Source organism: Rhincodon typus, chromosome 7, assembly GCF_021869965.1.
Source record: "Rhincodon typus isolate 14 chromosome 7, sRhiTyp1.1, whole genome shotgun sequence".
Lineage (NCBI taxonomy): Eukaryota > Metazoa > Chordata > Chondrichthyes > Orectolobiformes > Rhincodontidae > Rhincodon > Rhincodon typus.
The window spans coordinates 62,399,805-62,414,025 of record NC_063338.1 but is presented as its reverse complement, the minus strand read 5'-3'; positions in this window follow the sequence as shown (position 1 = coordinate 62,414,025).

Below are 14,221 nucleotides of genomic sequence, written 5' to 3'. Positions count from 1 at the left end.
CTAGGGCCAGAGGCCATAATCTTAGACTAAGAGGTTTCACATTTGACTGAGATGAAGAGAATTTCTTCTCTCAGAGGGTGGTGAACCTGTAGAATTCTTTACCACAGAGGGCAGTTGATGGTAGGTTGTTAAGTATGTTCAAGGCTCAGATAGACAGATTTTTAATCACTAAGGGAATCAACGGTTATAGGAAAAGACGGGGAAGTGAGGTTAAGGATTATCAGATCAGCAGTGATCTCATTGCATTAGAATTGATGGGCTGAATGTCCAAATCCCCTTCCTGGTAGCCCTTTCTATAAAGCCTATAGACTTCACACCTCCCCATGTCCTCACCCCAATGATCTTTATGTGCCTGAATGTGGCTCCTGCTTCCACTCTGCACCTGACATGTGAGGTAACCATGCCAGGTATGGTCATACACCACTACCCACACCCCTCAAAGTGACTGTGCTCCTGGTTGTGGATGAATCACCCTCCCACATGACTCCCTTCCCATCATGCTTTATCAAATCCCTGCCTTACAAATACAGTCATAGAGGTCTACAGCACAGGAGCAGGCTCTTCAGCCCAACATGCCAATGCCACCCAGTTTTCACAATTAAACTAGTTCTATTTGAGTGTGCTTGGTCCATATCCTTTAAACCCTATCCCATCTATGTGTCTGTCTACACATTTCTTAAATGTTGAGTCTCATTCCAACAGCAATGTCTACCCTTGCCTCCCTTCAACCTCAACCTCTTTCCTTTTAGTTTCTTTGGATGGAAACATGACTGATTGTGACCCATACACTGTGCAACCCAACTGAAGAGACTTGGATGTGAGATAGTAGGAACTGCAGATGCTGGAGAATCCGAGACAACAAGGTGCAGAGCTGGATGAACACAGCAGGCCAAGCAGCATCATAGGAGCAGAAAGGCTGACGTTTCGGGCCTAGACCCTTCATCAGAAATGGGGGAGGGGAAGGGGGTTCTGAAATAAATAGGGAGAGAGGGGGAGGTGGATAGAAGATGGATAGAGGAGAGGATAGGTGGAGAGGAAACAGACAGGTCGAAGGGGTGGGGATGGAGCCAGTAAAGGTGAGTGTAGGTGGGGAGTTAGGGAGGGGATAGGTCAGTCCAGGGAGGACGGACAGGTCAAGGGGGCAGGATGAGGTTATTAGGTAGGAGATGGGGGTGCAGCTTGAGGTGGGAGGAGGGGATAGGTGGGAGGAAGAACAGGTTAGGGAGGCGGGGAAGTGCCCAGACCCATGACTGATGGCTAAACATCTCCCCACTGTGTTAGCCCAATCACCTGGATTGACCACCGTGGAACCACAGGATTGACCATGATCCAATGCAATGGTGTTGTTAAGTGAAAAACAATATAGGAGGATGATGGGAAGCAAACAATAAGAGATATAAAAGAGGAAATTTTGGAAAAGGTAGATTAGAAAGAGGTAGCAATAGGTTAGAATGACCCAGATGAATTGGAAGAGGTGGAACAATAAGAGCAACTTAGGTGAAAGGAAGTAGTGACAAACAAATTATTTGAGGAGGGAAAAATTTAAACTATTAAATGACCCATCTTCATTCCCTACGGAAACTGAACTGGTCTCAGCTCTGATGTTGTGCTTATTCATAGAGCTGAGCAGCAGTGCAGAAATGAGAGCCAAATGAGAATACAATTTGATAAGAAGTGCCACAGATGTATATTAATAAAAGTAGCACATGGATGCAATTACAAGGTACTATCTCATTTCAGAATTTAAATGATGGCTTGTTGCATCGTCTGAATTCCTTGATGAGCTTTGGCATATCTGACATCTCTCTATATGCATTACATTCCTACTACTCTATTTAGCTATCATCTGAAGAGAAGATTAGCCAAATCATAGATACTAGTGCCAAGCTGCTGATCTTGTTTCCCAGGCATGTGGTCCATTGACAAACACAACAGGCTGTGCAGCCAAATACTCTTATGAAGATGCTTCGTGTCTGGATGATTTTAGAAATTCCTGGATCCATTTTTAAAAATGTCAGTGAAAAATCACATTGGAACTTTAATTAAACAAGGCATTTATTGAAACCCCAACATCCTGAATAATTGCTCGTCATGGTAGTTTGAACACACTTCAGGGAAGACAGCTGACTGTTTTATGACTGGGTTTTATGGTTGTCTTGTTTTAGCACTGCAGGTTTGGAGTTTAAGTTTGAATCTTTCATTTGAGGAAAGCCCGCTACAAAACAAACTACTCAGTTTGTGTTTCCTGTCTCTAAAACTCCTTCTTGAGAGTAGGATGAAATCTAATTGTTGTGCTGGAAGAGGGATTGAAAGAGTTTCTCAATGTTGTATTTCCTGACTAAATCATGTCCACTAGCATTTCAAAGACAACAACATGGGTTTAATGACTTGAAAACAGATGCAAGAATAACAGTTTAGAATTTAAGATGCCTTCTCCTTTTTACCTTCAAGAACAAATACCATTAGGTAGTAAGTGATTTTCTATTTTTTAAGTGAATCTCTGTAGAGTTCTATTTTTCTATTTTTCCCTCCATATTTTCTGAAATATGTTTGTTTGTTTTAGTTTATTTAGAGGGTTAAACATTTGTATTTCATTTTTCAACCTGTGTGGGTTAACCAATTCTGTGCCTTCACTGAATGGGTTTTGTTTTATAATAAATAAGGATAAAGTTAAAGGCATCATAATCTTACCAGACCGTAAGGCTGCCCTCTCATTAGAGAGAGATGACTGGTGGTGGTTTAACCTGAGGGGCACCACACCTCAGATGAGGGGTGAGATTGAGAAGGTGAGTCCTTTATAGTAAATAAATAATATAGCGTCCATTAAAGAAACTGGGTTGATCTTATGTCTAATATCAAGGGTATGATTCACCATATTGGGTCTTTGATATAACATTTTTACTTGATGTTGCAACACGTGGATTAGTAGGACGAGAGTGACAGTGCACTGCCATAATCTTGATCGTAACAATACTTGCATACAAATTAGGATCAGGAATGAGCCATTTGATGCTTCTGGCCTCCTCCACTATTCAACAAAATCAAGGCTGATTTGATTTTAGCCTCAACTCCACATTCCCATCTACCTTCAATAGCCATCAAATTTCTTGTTAGGCAAAAACATATCCATCTCTTCCTTAGTATTAAATGACTCTGCATCCACCACTCTGTTAAGGAGTGATTTCTGAAGACTCATGACCTTTCGAGAGAAAAAAACCTCCTCGGCTCTGTGTGATATGAGAGGCCCCTTGCTTTAAAAAGTGACCCCCTAGTTCTAGCCCCACCTACAAGTAGAAACATCCTGTCAGCATCCACTTGTGCAGTGCCCTCAGGTATCTCTTTAGATGAACAATTGTTATTCTTCAAAAATCCAGTTGGTACAGGCCTAACCTGTCAAACCTTTCAACATAAAATAAACACCTCCCAAACTATCCTAGTTGACTAAACCTTCTCTAAATAATTTCTAAGCCTTTCCTAATTATTGGAGACCAAGTTCTACATGGTATTCCAGATGTGTCCTTACTAATGACTGAAACGTAAAGTTGCCATAGTCTTATCAGACCGTAAGGATGCTTGCTCAGTAGAGAGAAATGAGTAGTGGTGATTTAGCCTAAGCATCACCGCACCTCAGCAAGGGAAAAGGTTGAGAAGGAGAGTTCTTCATGGTAATCTCAATTCATGATGCATGAATTGAACGCATGCTGTTGCCTTCATTCATTGCGAATCAGCCATCCAGCTAACTGAGCTAAAACATCTATCCTTTTATAGACCATTCCCCTTGCACATTAAATGAATGGAACGATGGCTCAGTGGTTAGCACTGCTGCCAGGGACCCGAGTTCAATTCCAGCCTTAGGCAACTGTCTGTATGGAGTTTGCATTTTCTCCCCATGTCTGCGTGGATTTCCTCTGGGTGCTCTGGTTTCCTCCCACAGTCCACAGGTTAGGTGGATTGGCCATGCTAAGATTGTCTGTAGTGTGCACAGGTTTACAAGGATAAGGTAGGGAGATGCTCTTTGGAAGGTCGGTGCAGACTCAGTGGGCTGAAGGCCCTCTTTCTGCAATGTAGGGATTCTATGTAATAAATTTGTGTGTTTAATCAAACAAACTGTGTAAAGGTTATACTTTAATATTCATGAAACAAGGTACTTCACATTAATGTTATAAAGTAAAATTCGACATGAATTCACTTAAAATGATATTAGGGCAGATGACCAAAAATATTTTCAACATAGTTAATATTAAAGAGTGTCTTAAAAGAGGAAAGGGAGGTAAAGGATCAAACTCACCTCTGGAGGAAATTCAAAAAAATTAGGTAGCTTAGGTAGCAATTACTGGGGGTCACGAATTCAAGGTGAGAGGGGAAAAGTTTAAGGGAGATATGCGTGGAAAGTTCTTAACGAAGAGGGTGGTGGGTGCCTGGAACGCGTTGCCAGTGGAGGTGGTAGAGGTGGGCACAATAGCGTCATTTAAGATGTATCTAGACAGATACATGAATGGGCAGGGAGCAGAGGGATACAGATCCTTGGAAAATAGGTGACAGGTTTAGATAGAGGATCTGGATCGGCGCAGGCTTGGATGGCCGAAGGGCCTGTTCCTGTGCTGTAATTTTCTTTGTTCTTAAGCCACAGCCTGCAATGATGGTCCAGTTAAAATTGGAAGTGACAAATAGGCCAGAATTAGGTTAAATTAGATATATCAGAGACTGTGCAGCTGGAAGAGCTTACAAAGACGTGGAGTGTTGAGGCCATGTAGAGACCAATGAATTTTAAATAAAAAAGATGAGTTTCCCTGCTAACATAGTAGGAATTGCAGGACATGAATTCACTTCTTAAGAGTTTTAATCTGGCAACTAAGTTAAAATAAATTGGATCAAACATTATGTAAGAGGCAACTAAGACACCAAGGAAAGGGTACTTTTGCATTTAACTAATATCTCAATCAAAAATCCTAAACTAATCCTTTTCCCTGCTATACTAAATCAAATCTTTCAGTGTCCTTCAAAAATCATTCCACTTAATATGAACATTCCAGAACAGAGTTCCTCTAACAATGCCAATTTTGGTAGCTTCTTGTTCCTTGGACCTCAGCAAAGTCCTCCTAGTTCTGTTCTCCGTCTTTCAAACAGAAGACCAACTTTTGCAAGCATTCTGCTTAGCTGTTAACACAAAACAGTTCACCCTCCTCTTCACAATGGTAGTTGCTGTTTCTCCCACACAGCAGTAAATTTATTGTGAACAAAAACAGAAGTTGCTGGAAAAGCTCAGCAGGTCTGGCAGCATTTGTGAAGAAAAAATCAGAGTTAACATTTCGGGTCCAGTGACCCTTCCTGAGAACTTTAATTTTTTTCTTCACACATGCTGCCAGACCTGCTGAGCTTTTCCAGCAACTTCTGTTTTTGTTCCTGATTTACAGCATCTGCAGTACTTTCGGTTTTTATTTAGTAATTTTATTCTCTCTCTCTCTATATCCACCTCTCTTTGCCTACCACAATCTCCTCAAGTTTTGGTTTCTTTCCCAGTCATAGTGATGTCCTAAATACATTAGCAGTAGCTGATGTCTTGATTAGATATGACATGAAAGTTGCTAATAGTCTGTTTTAGTCTCCAACAGTTGCCAAGGAGATGGATAGAGTTGGAAGCTAAGAGATGGAGTTTGCAGCAATGACTGAAGACAATGGTTTCAGCCTTCCCAGTATTTAATTGGAGGAAACATCTGGTCTTCCAGTATTGAATGTCAGGTAAGTAGACTTATAATTAAACAACAATGAAGAAATCGAATGAAGTGGTGATGAGCTAGAGCAGAGTGTTATCAGCTTACAAGTGAAAACTAATATGAAGCTTTCGGATGATGTCACTAAGATATATTACATAGATGAGAAAGAAATAGGACAAGACTATGGATCAATTCTTGATAGACATCTGAGGTTACAGTGTGGGAATGGAAAGAGAAGACATTACAAATAATACCATGAAGTATAAGGATGTATTGAAACAAGTTCAGTTCCACCCTGCTGCATAACAGATGAGGAGCAAGGACAATGATGATGTGGTCAACCATGTCAGAGGCTGCAAACACTTCAAGAAGGGCAAGAAATGTACGCTTCAGTTCAGGGGCCACATGTTACCCACAACGGGGATCAAAGTCTTAGGTAGTTTCAAAGTAGTTTAGAAGCCATATGTAAAAAATGCGTTGGTTGAATAGATAGGAAACGTATACCACTCACAATAGGCGAGAACAGTTTACTGATCCCAAAGGATGAATGGACAGATGGTCCAATGACTGTTGATCTTTGTAGCTTATGGCAGCAGTTTTCTACTCTCTGACCAAAGTGTTAGAAAGCTCTGCTCCTAGTTTCCCTGGTTTTTCCTCTTTTCACTGATCTTCATTCTTCTGTGGAAAGCAGCTGCCTAATCAGAATTGACCCCTCAACCCCAGCACCCATAATATACATCATTTCCAGGGCTGGTTGTTTACACTATGTCAATCACTTGTTCAAGTAGTTCTTGCAAATGACCAAAGGCTAATTAGTCAAAGTGTGACCCCCCACCATTCATCACTTTGGCAGAGGTCATCCTTTAATTTATCTCATGATAGATGCCATTTGTTAACTCCTGTTGGGCAGTTGTAGAGATAAGAAGGTACACAAGATTCCCTGAAAGCATCATTTCTCCTTCATTACCATCTCTGTTTAACCTCAACCCCAGACTGTTTGTGTTTTTCAGAGAGAGAAACAGCCTTCTGCCGGATATGTTGTGTCTGCTAATCCAGTAAGAATTCCATCATATTCTGAAAAGTACCATTTCTTACAGAAGAGACAATTCACCTTTATCACAGTGATTTAGGAAGAGGAAAAGTATGGAACTTTTATTCTACCAAATATTGTGAAGCTATGGGCCATTAATCGCTTTATTATACAACTGTTTTATGTTGGTGTAAAGTGATTTTGAATGCAATGCTAGCAGAATAACTTTTATTCAATTAAGTAATTGATTTCCAAACACCTATCAGCTCTTGAACATACAATTACTGTAAACAACTGAAACAAAATTGTATTTGTGCAGGGCATTAAACGTAGAAAACATCCCAGTGCCATTAGCTAAGCTTTTGGATCATGCTACTTATTTATTTCTTCTACCCTCACGCATATATTATTACAAAATAAAATGAAAAGTGTTGTACAGTGTTGCCACTCTCTGGTGCCATCTTAAAACACAGGAAAATAGACCAAAACATAGAATACAAAGGCAGAAAAATGAAGAAATAGTGTTCAAATTAACAGTCCTATTGGTTAAGTGCTCCACCATGGGCCATGGGCCTGGTAGTCAGCCATGTGACCCTTCCCTGCACCTCTGGAATAAGAGTTGCCATCCTTCAGTGCAATCTTGCCTCCATCGATGCCCCGCCACTATGAATCTTCACTAGACCTTGCCAATTCAGCCTCCACCAATGCTGCTGTGTACCGCATTGCCCAACCTCGACTTCACTGGCACCATGAGTCTGCTCTGGGCCCGCCTCACCAATAAGCTACTGCTGATGCTGCCAAGTCTTGTACTGGGCCTAAACACGCCTCTGCCACCGCATCCATGAATCTGCACTGGATGCAGACACCACGAGGAACCCAAACCCGCCTCTGCTGCAGCAGGCATGAGTTGCACTAGGATAGCCTTGTTGATGCAGAAGTGCTGGGTTCACTTAAACTCCACGCTGGGCCAATCACAGACCACCACAAGTCTGCACTGGGCTCTCTTCGAATCCATACCAGGCTCACTCACCATGGCCGCGCTCTTCAGCAAGAGGTAAGTGTATTAAAAAATGCGAGAAAAGAGAGTAAAAGTGAAATGAAAAGAAAAGTGGAAGGAGCGGACTGGCCCTGCATTCAGGGGCCCTAATTCGCTGCCTCTGTAAGCAATACTGGTTTTAACTATTTTCTCTTTGTTTCATGTATGCCTTTTTCACCTTTGAATCCACATTTCCAATGCTTCTTCAATGCGCCAATACATTGAAAGTTCTGCTGTATGCCCCTGAATGCTCATTGGGTCTGGCTCACCTATCACTCAGTAACTTACTTTGATTCCTAGTCATAAAAGCTTCCAATTGAAACAACTTCTCCTTATGTTCAAATCCTTTCTTGTTTTCTCATTTACCCTCTGCAATCCACCCAGCCCTACACTCTTCACAGAATTCTACGTTATCTCTGTTCTGACCTTATGCGTACACCACTCCCTTCAACCCATCACTAGTTATTGCAACTTCAGCCACATTACTTAGATACAAACACTAGCCTCCTTCCTTGAACCTGTTTACTTTTCTGCATCTCTCACTAGAGCCTAATAACCCACTGAGAACCTATCTTTGCAGTTAGTTCTCTTAGGTTTCCTCACTGCTGGTTTTCCTTGTAGAGCAATTTTGCAAAAAGTAATGGATTCAATATCTTCGCCATGCCAGATTATTCTGTGCATAATAGATACTCCTCTTTGTCACTTCATCAGCAATGTGATGTTTAAATGGTTAGTCTCATGACTTCAGTCCAGGTTCATTTGTTGAAAATTACAATCCATCCAGCAAGACTGATAAACTGGTTACTGCTGCTACCACTAGTGCTGTAACAACAGCTGAACCTGTACAATCGCAGGATTAAAATGTAATTATGGATATGCAAAGACATTTGGCACATCATAGTTAATTCATACAAAATGGTCCTGAAGTCCCCTCCCATCTTTATTGTGGCATTCCATTGCATATTAAACAACTGTCCTGTCAGTTCCAAAATTAAAGCTTAACGAGAATTTGGATGTCAGTCAGCATAGGTGCAACTTACGTGTGCGTGGTTCTATTTTCTGTCATGGGAGACCAACATGGAACAAACAGCACTTCTGCAGGCTCCACGTTGCTCGAAGTAGTTTGTTTCCAAATAATTCCTAGGCATAATGATTTCGTTGCTCACAGAACATGACTGACAGTCCTAAAAGTCTAAACTTGTCTCCTTAAGGAATATTTTTACTGATCACGATCTCAAATTAATTCTTTGACTATATCAAGGGCTATGAATGGAATACTAATTCTCATTTCCTATCAATATTAGTGGTCTGCCAAAACTAGATTGAAAAATCTGAATATATAATTGTCATGTTTCATTATTTTTTAACAGAAAGGAGTTACTGTTAACATTGTTATTTTTAAACAGAATGCACTCTCACATGTTTAGGAAAGGGCATCTTGATGATAAGTATTCCATATAGTAAAACAAAGTTAATTACTTTGTAGAAAAAATACCAGTAGCAGTATGTTAGCTTGTGCAGGCAATTAATAAACAACTCACACCTATCAGGTTGAAAAGATATCAACAGATGATAGACAAAATGGAGGCCATGAGGAGACTGAAAAGGTAACCAGCTTTTAAATGATGAAAAAGGCTCAGCAAGTCAGAAATGCTAAAGCAACCGTTTTAGAAGATAACATATCTACCACACACTCTTAAGATCTTTTCTATGATAAATAAATGGACTCACTTCAAGTTTTTTTTACTGTACCAGGCCAAAAGGTATTAATTATTAAACAGGCCAGGTTTTCTAACAGCAGGACATATTGTTGCTTTTCCCCCTTGTTTGTGTAAAAAAAAATAGGCCACACAATTAATCCATTGGCTGAATTCGGCAGTTCAGAAATTCTCAAGTCAAATAATGGTATCCAGAATCTTTTAGGCTACCACGGTGTCATCCCTGTTGTGAACCATGACTGGCAGAGCACTAGCTTGGACATGCTGTGTATATGCAATAAGCATGCAGTGGACCATGACATCAATCAGCCTCCAGTGACTGAGTGCATAATGAGCCATTTAACACTGGGGAGAAAGCAGTATGCTCATTCTCATAGTTACTTCCAGCTGAACTAGAGCAATTTAAAGAAATAACCAACTTATCAGTGAAATGCCTATTTATCTTAAATATTTTTGACTTGTCTTGGCTGGTATGAAGTTTGTGGTAAAGTTATGTTGTGTGTTTGGAAGAGTTTTGCTAACTTCTTAGATTTTCAAGGGAGTATTCCTGTTTTCTAGGTCAAGGAGATCAAAAAGATCAGAGGGTCTTCTGTCCTGTAATGATGTAGTGATTGTATCAAGGTCAGCCAGGTGGACCTCATAGAATATGTGTTCCCTGATTGGGGCTGTTAATCTGGTACAATCAGGGAGCCCTGGTTGACATAAAAAGAGGTGTCCCAAGCATTCTGACACTCTGAGAGCTGGCTCAGAGGGAGCTGGACTATTGTCAAGGACTTTCCACATGTAAATAAAGGGTGACTTGATGATGGGACACTGGCCTCTGCAGAGTTATTTCAAATGAGACAGCCTATTTCAATAACAGGAGATATAATGTGTCACTTCTGTGCTGCTGCATACTGTGGAAAAAGAGCTTAGGCAGTAGATGGGGGAGAAGTGTGCATAAGGAAGAGTAGGAGGGTTTTCAACAGGAGACCACCAAGGCTCTTTCAAGAATAATGCTACATCTGCCTCAGCCAGGAGTGTTGTCTGAAACACTGACAATTCAATATGGGACTGGCTATGGAGCTGTATGTCTTCTTCCAACATGACCTGCAGGTTCAAACCAGCATGAGGACAGTGTTGGTAATAGCTGCATATGACATCATTATCCTCAATTTTTAAATGCTCAGGGTGTCCAACAATCACAGATTTTATGGGACACTTGTCTCATGTCCTGGTTTGTTTGATGCCGGGACACTGCCTGCCCAATATTTTTGAAACAAGGCTCAGAGACTGCCTGAAAGTCTCCTCAATCTCTCAAGATCCAAGAAATTTGCACATGTTTAGTAGGCAACCACTCATTTCTTCATGAAAGTGGACACTGAGGCCATGTACAGAGGACTGAGGGGTCAGTAAACAGTGAACCTGTTGTGGGGAAATCCTGAAGTGGGAGCAATACATCTATCAGGGCTTTTTAACACCATCACCTTGTCATTATTTTACCTCTGGATTTCCTACGCAATTTGCAGCAGCAGCTATAATGGCAGCCTATGCAACATGACATGATCTGTAGCATTTAAAGGGATTAGATCTCCCTGGAGAAAGCAATGCAGATGAACCTGTTATTCAATTGTTGCACGCAGTGACAGACCTCTTCAGTATCTGAAGAGTTGTGAATAATATTGCATAACATGTAGTCATCAGAAAAAATGCCCACTTCTGTCCTTTTGATGGAGGAAAGGTCACTGATGAAGCAGATGAAGGTGGTTGAGCATTTCACACTGTCCTGAGGAATGCCTGCAAAGATTTCCTGGGCCTGAGATGATTGGTAAATTTCAACCAGAAAAGCTTTCTTTGTGCTCTGTATGACTTCAATTAGTAAAGCTTTTTCCATATAATTCCCATTATCATAAATTTTTCAAAGGCTCCCTGATTTCACACTTGGTCAAACTTTGCTTTGCTGTGAAGAGCAGTTGCTCTCACCTCACCTTTGTTCATATTTGGGGCAAGGGTGTATTGAATTTGGAGTTGAGTAACCATGGTGAAACTGATACTGAACTCGTTGAGCAGTTTATTGCTGAGTAAGAGCTGTTCTATCACACCATCAACAAAACCTTCCATCACTTTTTTGATGATTGTCAGTAGATTGATAGTGTTTTAATTAGTTTGATTGGATTTGTTCTGCTTTTTGTGGTCAGGACTTTGCCAGTGCCCATAGGTTTTACTGTATCTAATGCATTCAACTGCTTCTCGATGGTACGTGGATCAAATTGAATTTGTTGAAGCTGGCATCTTTGATGCTGGGGACTTCAATTGGAGGTTGAGGTGAATCATCTCGCTGAAGACGGATGCCCTCTGTTTTGCACATGTGCTAGGCTCCCACATCATTGAGATGGGAATCTTGTGGAGCCCCTTCCTCCTGGTCATTTTTATTTTTAAATTATCATCCATGATTGGAGGTAGCAGTACTGCAGAGTTTTTGTCTGATCCACTGGTTGTAGAATCACTTTGCTTTGTCTTTGGACCTCTGCATCCACTGTTCAGCTTGTATACAAGTAGCTTTGTCAGCTTCATCAAGTTGGCACCTCCTTTTTCAGAATGCCAGGTGCTGCTCCTGCCATGGGTGTCTCATATTCCTCATTGAACCAGATAATGCTACAGTGAGGTTTATATCAGTCCATTAAGGTGGCCCACAGTGTCTCATGGATTTGAGCTGTCTGATCTGTTCTGAATCTATCCCATTTAATTTAGTGATAGTGACCTCTTCAGCAAAAACCACACATTGATTGCACAAGGACTTTGTAGGGATTACTCCCATTAAGGAACTCATAGAAACGTGCAACTACAACAGGTAGATTGGTGAGGATGAATAAAAATATGTTTTTCCTCTCTGTTGGTGATCTCACCATCTGCCACAGGCTCAGTCTGGCATTTTTTTTTCCTTTTCCACCGGATTCGGCCAGCCCAGTGGTAGTGGTGTTGCCAAGTCACTCCTTAACAGTGTTGAAATCCCACCCAGAACATAACGTGTGTCTTTGTTATCCACAGTATTTCTTCATAGTCGTGTCTAATATGGAGTCAGGGGGCAGTAGGTGGTTTTCGACCCATGTTTGATCTGATACCATGAAGCTTCTTGTGGTCGAGAGTTAAATTCTCTCAACTGTGTGCCATTGCACTGTCACCTCTCATAGGTTGCCTGTCAATGAGACAGGATTTATCCAGGGATGATAATGGAGGAATCTAGAGTATTGCATAGAAGGTGTGATTAGGCAAATAAAGTCTGTCTTTCTATGCTTTATAACACTATGATGGTGCAGCTCCCTATATTTTAGCATAAATCTCCAGATGTCACAGAAAAGAACATTGTAGTGCTGACTGGAAAGAATATCCCTTTGCAATATATGGTGTCTAGGTCAATGTCTTGTCATGCTTTAGTTTTATTTTTACTCAACTTCCCTGTCACATTTTGAAAAATAGAGCATTAGCCTGCACCTCTGAATTACTCAACCAGTGATATTACCAACACACTACTGATCCCCACTGCCACTGATGCTGATTTTTTTTTCTTTGGGACTGTTGCTGCTACTTCTATGTGCTGATACAGTTGTTGGTCATCTAGGCCTCAACTGAAGTCCAATATAAGAGAGTATCAATGGCACATATTCTCATCTAATAAACCAGAGTTCCGAAGTGTGAAACAGACCTCCAAATCTCCAATGTGCTGATGGCACCTCAAACAGTTTTGTGAAAGGGAAATCATATATAAGCAATTTATCAGAGTTCTTTAAGGAAGTAACATGTGCTGTGGATAAGAAAGAATGTATTGTCCTTAAATTTCAAAAAGGCACTTGATCAGGTGCCACATCACATGGTGTAGGGTGTGAGGTACTGGTATGAATGAAGGATTGGTTAGCTAACAGGAAACAGAAAGTACACTTAACTGGATCATGTTCTGGTTGACGAAATGTTATGATGGGTGTGCCACAGGAATCTTTTTTTAAAATTCTTTCAAGGGATGAGTGTGTTGCTTGCTGAGCTTGTTTTATTCTTCTCCATCTCCAGTTGCTGTTCAGAAGGTGATGGTGAACAGCCTTCTTCAACTGCTGCAGCCCATTTCATGTAAGTAGACCCACAATACTTTAGGGAGGGAGTTACAGGATATTTGACCTGGTTTTAGAGAAGGAACTGCAATATATTTCCAAGTCAGAATAGTGAGTGGCTCGAGGGAGAACTTGTAGATCATAGTGTTCCCACGTATCTGCTGCACTTGCCCTTCCAAACGGTAGTGGTCATTGATTTGAAGATGCTGCCTAAGGAGCCTTGGTAAATTTCTGCAGTGCATCTGATAGATGCTACTGAGTATCAGTGATGGAGGTAGTGAATGTTTCAGGACGTAACTCCAAACAAGTGGATTGCTTTGTCCTGAATGGTGTCAAGTTTCTTGGATGTTGTTGGAGCCGCACATATCCGGGCAAGTGATGGTTATTCCATTACACTCCTGACTTTTTAAAAATGCATTTATGGGACGTGGGTATCATTGGCTAAGCCAAAATGTATTGCCTACAACTGATTGCCATAGAGTCAAAGAGTCATACAGAACAGAAACAGACTGTTCATACCAATAGAGATAACAAGGTGTAGAGCTGGATGAACACAGCAGGCCAAGCAGCATCAGAGGAGCAGGAAGGCTGACGTTTTGGGCCTAGATCCTTCTTCAGAAAAAAAAGGGTTCTGAAGAAGGGTC